Here is a 10,091-nt window from a genome sequence, read left to right on the forward strand (position 1 = left end):
ACTGCAGTCTAGCAAGCTACAGGGGCCTTTAGGCCATTTGCCAGGTGAAAATGCCTTCAACAGTAGACAAAAGGGGATTGCTAAACTATTGCTAAAAAAGCAGAGTTCTGCAAGACCAGGCGATTGCCCGGGACAATTTGTGTAACTTGCATTAGCATCGCATGGTGTCTATTCTCTTTACCATAGAGTGTAACTGAGTTCTCTAACTGAGTGGGCACCAGAATCCCCTGGGGGCTTGTCAACACACAGATTATAAATCCTCAACCGCAGAGTAGCTCATGTAGCAGGTCTGGGGTAAGCCCTGGAAATTTGCATTTCTGACAGTTTCCTAGGTGATGCTGATGCTTCTTGTCCAGAGGCCACACTTTGAGAACCACCTTAGGTGAACTTTTTTTCCTGTCATTCTTAACATGGAAAAGAGTAAAGACAGGAAATGAAGTGGATCCTCAGTGCTGCTCACACCTTTAAAACTCTTCAGATATGAAAATCTATCTAGCAGAGGGCTGTGTATTTGTTAATGCTTCCTTTACATTCTATTGAAAGGTTTTTTAATGTTGTCTGTTTGTTATTAAAATTGTGGTTTCTTTTTTTTTCTTTCTTTCTTTTTTTTTTTACTACTCACTGCCTCGTAATTAGAGGGTATTGATCAATTTAAGGTTATGGTAAGCAAAGAGGGTTATTCTCTGATCATTGGTCAAAAATTTTCCTAAAACATAATGCCCACTACGTGGTTGAATCCAGTATTCCTTTAAAAAAGGAAATAAGGTTCAGTGTAAAATTGCTGTTTCTCAGTAAACTCACGTTAGCTTCCGGTGATCAGATTTCTTTTAAAAAGGAAGCAGAATGAGTAATCTATTCCAGAATCTTGCCTGCAACAGACATTTTAGGTGTCTGCTCCCCTAACCAATGTACATTCTGAAGCAAAATAAAATTTGAAGAATTCTCTTTGCTTCAAGTTGTCTGTCAGCTTTACATTATCATTTCTGAGCAATGGGTTCACATCTTTGGTCATTCTGCTTCTGCCATGACCTCAAGGGCCCCTTGTTTGTCTAGCATGCATCACAATCCTCTACTCATTCAGGACTTCAGGTCCACCTCACCCTCCTGAGAAACTTCTTTCTATTCCTAGTCAGTGTCACAGTGATAGGAAGCTTCCTATTGTCAAAGGAACATTCATGGGCCCTGGTTCATTTCTCCACATTCTCAAAATTTTCATCCTCTTAATAACAAGCAGCTACAAAGAGCCAGGGGTCTTCAACTGATTTCAATGGCCAAAAAGCACAAACCCAAAGATGAGAAGACTTGCCGGACAGTCTTCTTACTGTGGTCTATCTGGCAATGGCAGTCTTGGTGAAATGCATGGCAGCCTCACAGTTGGCTCCATTAGATAAGACCCCAATGTAAAAGATGCTCCTTGAGAGTGGATGTTGCTTCCAAGCAAGCCCTTCACCTCATTCTGATGAGTTCTTGTTAGACCCTTGCTCATCCCTGAATACACAAGGGTTCTGTTGCTTTTCAAGGATGTTCTTTTCCCCAGAAATCTGCAGCCTGGCTCCCCGATTTCATTTCCCCTTCACAGAGAGATCTTTCCTGAATGTTCTATCTCAGGTTGCAATTGCTTACATCCCAACTCTTCCAGTCCCCATTTCCTACCTTATTTTTCTCCTTGACACATTGCCATGAAAACTGTTATTGATTCTCCTAGTTTTATCTAATTTATTCTCTGTCCTTTCATGCACACAGAGATTTTTGTCTATTTTTTCCACTGTTGTATCCTGAGCATTTAGAATAATGCCTGGAGCACAGGTAGTACTCCTCAGTGAATACTGAATGAATGAATGCACGAATAAATGACATGGAAAAAGAAAGCTGGGAAAGGAAATGTGAGACTGGAGACCCAGCATGCTGTTTAGAATCAGACATGTTCTTGGGGTCATCAGTTTTTACCTAAGGGGACACATGTAAGTTAGGGACTTGATATTGGTCATCCTAAAACTCTCCGTGCCCATGCACCCCACTAAAGGACACTGGGTACCCCCGAGTTACCACTACTCCTGTTTGAGGGCATCTCATCTAATTAGCCTCAAAAGATCTTTCAGCTATTAAATTTCATGAGTCTATGGACATTTAGATGGAAGCAGTATAGCATGAGCTTACTTTTGGACAGGCAGATGGCATTATTTACCCCTGCCTCACCAGCTTGTATAAGCTAAATTCAGACCCTTTCTACCAAATACAGAGATTCCCTAAAATTCTGGATGGGATTGAATAACATTCTCATGACAAACTTGGTCAATTCCTACAATGTCAGACTGTTACAAAGTATGTAATTCTATTAGCCCTGCTAATTATCAAGTCATTAATATGTAACAAACACTTGCTATGTACTTATGGATATCATCTCACGTAATCTGCACAGTCAACTTGTTGGGTAGTGTAACCTCCATTTTAAAGATTAAGAAACAAGGCTCAGAGAAGTTACATAGCTTTCCTAAATATGTGCAGTTAACAAGTTGAGTGGAGGGATGGAGCCAGGTAAGTTGACCTCAAAGTCCATGCTATGGACTCAAATTTCAGCTCAACAATCCTAGGGTCAAGTAACTTTGGAGAGCACTATTAAAAATATGTCTTTGCTATAATTCTGGACATTCACACAAGGGTTAGTTTCAGAAATATCAGCCAGGCACATGTGATTTGAGCCTAGGCATCTGGTCCTTTCAGGAGCTTATTATGGGCCTTGGTTGAAAACCACTGGAGTCGAAGGAGACCTTCTTCCTCTTTCTTCTTTTCCGTCAAGACATGAGATCTACATTTTTCACAATGAGCATGGCCAATGAGCCCAAATGCACATCTGTGTTTCTACAGAGCCTCCCCTTCATGTACACAAATAAAATAAGGGATCGCCAAGTAGACACCTGTATATACAGTGACCTTCGTGGCCAGACAGATATTTATTTGCTGTTGTACAAATGAGGGAAACTTTCACTCAGCCCTGAAAATTTGGCCACATCGGTCCATCCTTCCTCCTCCCCAGTGATTTCTTTACTGAGAATGGCCACAGTCCGTGACACTTCATTGTACTCTGCTTAAAGACCAGCTTACAATTCTGGGAAGATCTGTTTTGCACCTGTACTTCAGTCTCATAAGGTGCTCAGGCAGTCAGGGAAATCCTGTGCACCAATCCTAAATCAAGTCTTACATGACAGGGAGGAAGTGCTTTTAAGCAGGTGTTCTAATCCTGTCACACATTGTTTTATGGGATGGCCCTTTAAAATACACTCTGTGTAATGGGGCTGGTTTTAAAGGGGTAGGCCTATCTTAACTGGACAAACAATGGAAAAGATGTAAAAAACAAGGCAGGAATGTAAACCAGGAATGTCAAATTCTACCCCTACACACTAAGAAATGTTAAGATTTTCCTGCAGCAGACTGTAAGTGTTTGATCTGTGGGCTGTCATCAAAATGTTAGAGGAATATCTTACAGGCATTCTTATAGCAAGAGGGTGATGATAAACAACATTTCTAAATTGTTAGGAAGTTAATTATTTTTCTTAACTAGTTATATTTTTAAATTAAAGTATTTTAATCAAATCTTACCAATTGCATGATTTCTAGAACTAGTACAAGCATAGCACTTTAAAAATCTCTTTTAAAAACACTTTCTGTATTTAGAACCAGCATTCACATATCATGTCATCAGTAAACCCAGAAATGATTGAGGGGCTGGGATGGGAAGGATGCACTGATGGATGTGGTCTTGAAGCAAAATAAGTGGGGAAAAAATAAAGAGCAATGTGTCCCTGAAGAGAAGTGGTTATCTTAGCCCACACATTATTCTGTCTCTCCTGTATTTTCACCCATGTCTGCAGTTTCCTTACAAGCAGTGTTCATGAGACTGAGGTGCTACCCAACACGCAAAGAGTGCTGTCCCCAGCAACATTTATACAAGTCTCTCCTACCACTCTTAGCTCTCTATGCCTTTTCTCAACCAAGCTACTTTCTTTTAAAATTATTTTCAACTTTTAAAAACTAAAATATACCCAAGAGAAATGAAAACATATGTTCACACAAAGATTTGTATAAAAATGTTCAGAAAATTTTTATTTACAATAGCCATAAACAGGAAATAACTCAACTGTCCATCAACAAGTCAAAAAATCAACAAACTGTGGTACATCCATACAATGGAATACCTCCCAGGAATATAAAGGAACAATCTACTGACAATGTTTTTACATGCAATTATCTCAGAAACATTATACTAAGTGAACAAAGCCAGACACAAAAGAGTACATGGTGAATAACTGGAATTCTAGAAAAGTAAAAATTAGTCTACAGTGGTAGGAAGCAGATCTGTTGTTTCCTGGAGCCAGAGGAGGAAGTAGAGCTGATTTTAAGAGGCTTGAGGAAACTTTTGACAGTGATGGAAATGTTCTTTTCTATCTTGATTTTGTGATGGTATTTATACAGTGTATGTATATTTCTTACGAGTCATAGATCTGAGTCTTAAAATAGGTACACTCTATTGTATGCAAATTATTTTTAGTAAAATTAATTAAAGAAGAAAAAAACAAAGAAAGCACAAAGCATCAGAATTTGGTCTAAGTCTCATCTCTTCTGGGGACACTGTCTACCACATGGCTGCATACCATTGTGTCATGTAGACACTCATGAGAGTGTCTACCATCATTAAGTTACTCAACCTTTTGGGATGGCTTATACTATTTCCAGAGCTCTCCCAGGGAATTAAATTCTTATTCCTCAGGTTCATCTGTAGCTCATTCCACACATTTAAATGACCATTTTCTTCTACTTAGCACATGGGTCTCTATTTTAGAAATACACCCCATAAAATCCTTCTTAACTTTCCAACCTCCTTCTTGCAAATTCTCCACTACTCTCTATCACCTTTGAGTCTAATTCCCACATTTACAATTCCTCTCTTACTGTTTGTTTTGTTCTGCTTTAGACACACATTTGCCCACCATATTTCTGAGCCTGCCAGTGGCTGCCCACAGAAGCGCCTGAAAACATGTCTGGGATAAAGGGGAAGTGAGAAGGGCTTTACTTATTTAACACTAAGGTAAACAATGCATGACTCAGTGAATGACATAACAGAAATTGATCACCCTACATCCCATTCAAGAGTATCGTCTAGGTTGCAGGTTTCCCTTGAGCAAAGACAGAGGGGAATAAGGAACACATAATGGCAGCAGAGCTCCTTATCAGTCACTGGATCCTAAAGTAAGGACACTTCTGTGTCAGGTTTACTTGGAGAAATATGGATGATGCATTGGGAAGGGCAAGGACTAACATTAAATAAATTACTAGGGAGGCTGGGTTCAATGTGATGATGAAAACAAGCATGGATGGTGGACGCAGAATGACAAAGTAAGTTATAAGTTAAAAAGGCTCTTTTCACCACCCAGATTTAAAAAAATAAAAAAGAACAACAATTAACTCAGAGATTTCCCATGGGCCTCTCTCTCATCTCATCTCAGCTTATTCTTCCTATTCCAAGGTTTTCTTGATAATTTTACTGCATCCTAAAATACAGTGTTTACTATCATGTATTATTGAGCTTTATATAAATGGAATCATACTGTATGTGCTTTGCTGCCATTTGCTTTTTTTAACCCAATATTATGTTACTGAAGATTTAATCATGGTTTTTATGCAGCTGTCATTCATCCTTTGATACTAATAGGCAATTTCCCCTTTTTCTGGATATCCCACAATTTGTTTTTCCATTTTCTTTTCACGGACATGCATGTTGCTTCCTGTTTGAATGTTTGTATATGCATACGTATGCACACACTATCACAAGTAGAGCTGCTATAAATGCTCTCCTACAAGTAGAAGAGCAAGTGTTTCTCTATCTGTAGATAATGGAATTGGTGGGTCATGGGGTGTCCACATCTTTAACATTCCTGGATAGTACCAAGTTGTTCTCAGGAAAGTTGTAGCAATTGAGTCTCTCCACAAATTGTTCTCATTTATGCACACCTTGTTTGTTATCAGTCTTTTTTTTACATTAAAGTGTATTGGGGTGACAATTGTTAGTAAAGTTACATAGGTTTCAGGTGCACAATTCTGTATTACATCACCTATATATCACATGTGTGTTCACCATCCAGAGTCAGTTCTCCTTTGACAGACGATTGGATAAAGAAGAAGTGGTATATATATACAACAGAATACTATTCTGCCATAAGAAAAGTTACTTCTTAACACTATCTGATTTTATGATTTTATGATTTGTAGTCTCTTATTCCTAATTAGGCTGAAGATCTTTCATATGTTTATTAACCATTTGAGTTTAAAATAATGTTTTGTCCATTCATCTGTTGAATTGCTTTCTTTTCTTTTTACTTTTTGTTAACATTTTTGGGTGTACTTTATATATTCTGTATACCAACCCTTTGTCTGTTATGTGTGCTGCAAGGCTCTTTTCCCACTCTGTCTTTTCCTTCTCTTTATTTCAATTTTTTATTAACATTAGTTCTTTATTAAAATATAATTTAATTTGCTTATCTCTTTTCTTTTCTTACAATTTGTGCTTCTTGTAAATCAAGAACTCCTTATTAACCCAAGGTCATAAAGATATTCCCTTATATTATCTGCTGCAAATCCTATGGTTTTACATTTCACATTTGAGCCTTTAATCCACCTTTTTTGTTTGTTTGTTTGTGTTTGGTGTGGTATGAGGAAGCTTTAACTTCATATTTTCCTGTAGATGACCAATCGCCCCGCACCATTTGTTGAAAGTCATCTGTCTGTGTCCCCACTGACCTGTAGAAGCAGCTCTGCCTCAAATCATGGTTGTCTATCTGTGCATAGATATGTTTCTAGGACCTCTATGCGTTTCTGGGTTGTGTTTGTTTTTTTCTGTCTAGCCCTGTAATGATACAATAGTATCTTCGTTTTGATGGCCTTAAGTAAGCCTTATTCTCTGAAATGGGTGATTTCCTCAACATAGGAATGTATAGTTTGGGCTTCTTTTTCTTTTATAGATCTGCATACATTTTAGAATCAGCTTTTGAAGTTCCTTTGGAAATTTGAACAGAATTGCATTGAATCGATAGGTTCCGAGAGGCCATTGCTCCCTCTTCTCAATCTAAAGCTATCTCTAAGTAAAGACTCCAGTTGAGTTTTCCTTTGTAGCAAAAAAGGAACAGTGGGCCACATAAGAGCAGCCACAGCTTCACCCTAGGAAGAAAACTTTACGTACCTCAGGCCCCAAATACCCACGACTGTACAACTTCAGGCCTTGCTTGTGAAAACTCAAAGCGAGACTTCAGCAGTGCGACACTGTCATGATTTGGTAGAACCGGAGAAAGATACGAAGTCCAATACTCAAGCAAGAGCAAATACCAAGGAACGTGAACTAAAAGTAGATTAAGAAAGTTATCTTGTTGAATCAAAACTATTTTTTTAGAAATCCTGAATACCGTGTTTCCCCGAAAATAAGACCTAGCCGGACCATCAGCTTTAATGCATCTTTTGGAGCAAAAATTAATATAAGACCCGGTATTATATTATATTATATTATATTATATTATATTATATTATATTATATTATTATACCTGGTCTTATATTAAAGTAAGACTGGGTCTTATATTAATTTTTGATTCAAAAGACTCATTAGAGCTGATGGTCCGTCTAGGTCTTATTTTTGGGGAAACACGCTATCAAATAAAATAGCATTAAATCAAACAAAATTCAGGATTTACTACATATTTTTCTGGAAATAATTTTAATAGGCTAACTCACACAAAAATAATATTAATTTTCAGTATATTATATAATATCATAATTTTTAAATGTCTGAATAATGTGTCTGTGAGGGATAAAACTTTCATTTTGTGGCAGCTGAATTTATTTTATCTACATGAACTTTAATTTCCTCATTCAGAAAATGAGGTTAATAACATCCAACTTATAAAAGTGTGACAAAAACTAAGTTAAATAATACATGGTAATGTTTTCAAATGTTTCTTAGCTATAGGGTCTTTTGTGAAAATGCCTCTTCCCTGGAAGCTCAGTGTATGTATTCATGATAGACGGATTTATGCGTGCTATGGTGTCTGTATCTTTTAGAGCTTCTTGGAATTTGTTGTATAAAAGCATCAGGGAAATTAGTATTGCTGAGTACAACAGAGGAAAGAAAATTGCAGAAGCTGATGAGACTAAGTAATTTAATGAGAAAAAAATAAAATTACTGGTAAAAATAAAAGCATATATCAAGAAAGTAAAAGAGGCAGGAAAGAAAAGACAAGAATCTATTCTGAATTCAGGAGAAATATTTTTATGCAGACAAGAAGTGAAAAGGATAAAAAAATAAGTTTTAATGAAAAAAACATATAAATAATACATTGATATAGATATAGATAATGATATAGATATAAACATATAAATATCCCTTAGGATATTGCTTGAAAAACTGAAGTACAGATTTAAATAGTCTTGTGCTTGGATTATCTTTGATTCTGATTCTCTGCCAGAACTGGACCTCAAAGTAGCTGATTCTTATATTGTTTATGTATGAAACTCATGAAGGCAAAGCTGCTCTTGTTGAATAGTGTGTGAGGATTCGAGAGTAGGTCTTCTGAGAAGCTGCTGGAAATGCTTGGGACTCCTTAAGACACAAGGTACACTTGAAAACACTTTGTAAATTTGAAAGTGACAAGCACATGAGGCATGATCAATTATGAGAGTGTTGTTTACAGAGCATTTTCATTAAAGCAGGACCTACACCTTTTTGGATGTTTGTTAAAATGCACGCCTGTCCACCTGAATCAATTCTACCAGGTTCTACATTTTCAGCAGGTTCCTTGTAACATTCTTAAATGACCCAAATTTTGAGAACTACAGTATCTGTGGAACAGAGGCTTTAGAAGCCAACAAGAAAGACTTGCACAGGCCTATACTTCTATACAAAAAGCAAGTTTCTTTGGCTTTCATGTCTTGAAATAATGTGTTGACTTCACTTACTTCAAGTGAAAAATATTTTTCTTAGTTGTCAATGTCCCTATAGAAGGAAAGAATCATTGGTGGATTCCACAAGTCTGTTTATATATGGGGTCTGAAACACACACACACACACACACACACACACACACACACACACACACTCGAGATCAGACAATTAAGTTCGCAAACTCATCCTAGAAAAAGTGTTACATACCTCATTGCTGAATATCACTACAGTCACCTTGGAAGTCCTCCCCTTGGGAAGCTATGCACCGATGTCAGGGCCTAGTCCACCCTTCAAAGCAATTTAGAAACTCCTTTTCCGGAATGGCCATCAAAGCTGTCATCGTATTACCCTTGATGTCCTGAATGTCATCAAAATGTCTTCCTTTCAAAATTTCCTTTATCTTCCGCTAAAGAAAGAGGTCATTGGGGGCCAGGTCAGGTGAGTAGGTGCATTGTGATGCAAGAGTCATGGATTGTTGGAGAAAAGTTCAAGTCATCTAACTTTTTTATGCAGCCTTTTTAGCACTTCCAAATAGTAAACTTGGTTAACTGTTTGTCCAGTTGGTACAAATTCATAATGAATAATCCCTCTGATATCAAAAAAAGGTTAGCAACATTGCTGCAATAAGTTCTCGAATTTAATTGTCAGACCGTGAGTGTATGTGTGCGTGTGTGTGTTCTATAATTTTTCAAATGTAAAAAGATTTTGTTATCATGTAAAGTTTATTTAAGTTGCTGTTGCACTGAAAGTGGTAGAACCAAAATTGTTTTGGTTCAATTATAATTACATGAAGATTGGAAAAAACAGGACTTGTGAGGTATTTATTTATTTGTTTGTCTATTGATGGATTATTGATTTGTTTGTTTCTAATTTTAGTGTCCCTGGTAAGCATAAACTCTCAGCCAGGGCAGAATTTTTGACACAACCCAGAACATTGCTTTTTAGTGTCTGAACAGTCAAATCCAGCTGAAATGACTCTAGTTGGGCCTCCAAGGTGCTGGTTCAGTAGATTTTTATGGAATTGCCTGACCATGTATGTGGTCTTGGCAGACAGATTAATTTGTGGTTGCTTTATTGCTTCTAGTCCCCTCCCCTATGCCATACCAGGGG

Source organism: Rhinolophus hipposideros (genome assembly GCF_964194185.1).
Source record: "Rhinolophus hipposideros genome assembly, chromosome: 22".
Classification (NCBI taxonomy): Eukaryota; Metazoa; Chordata; class Mammalia; order Chiroptera; family Rhinolophidae; genus Rhinolophus; species Rhinolophus hipposideros.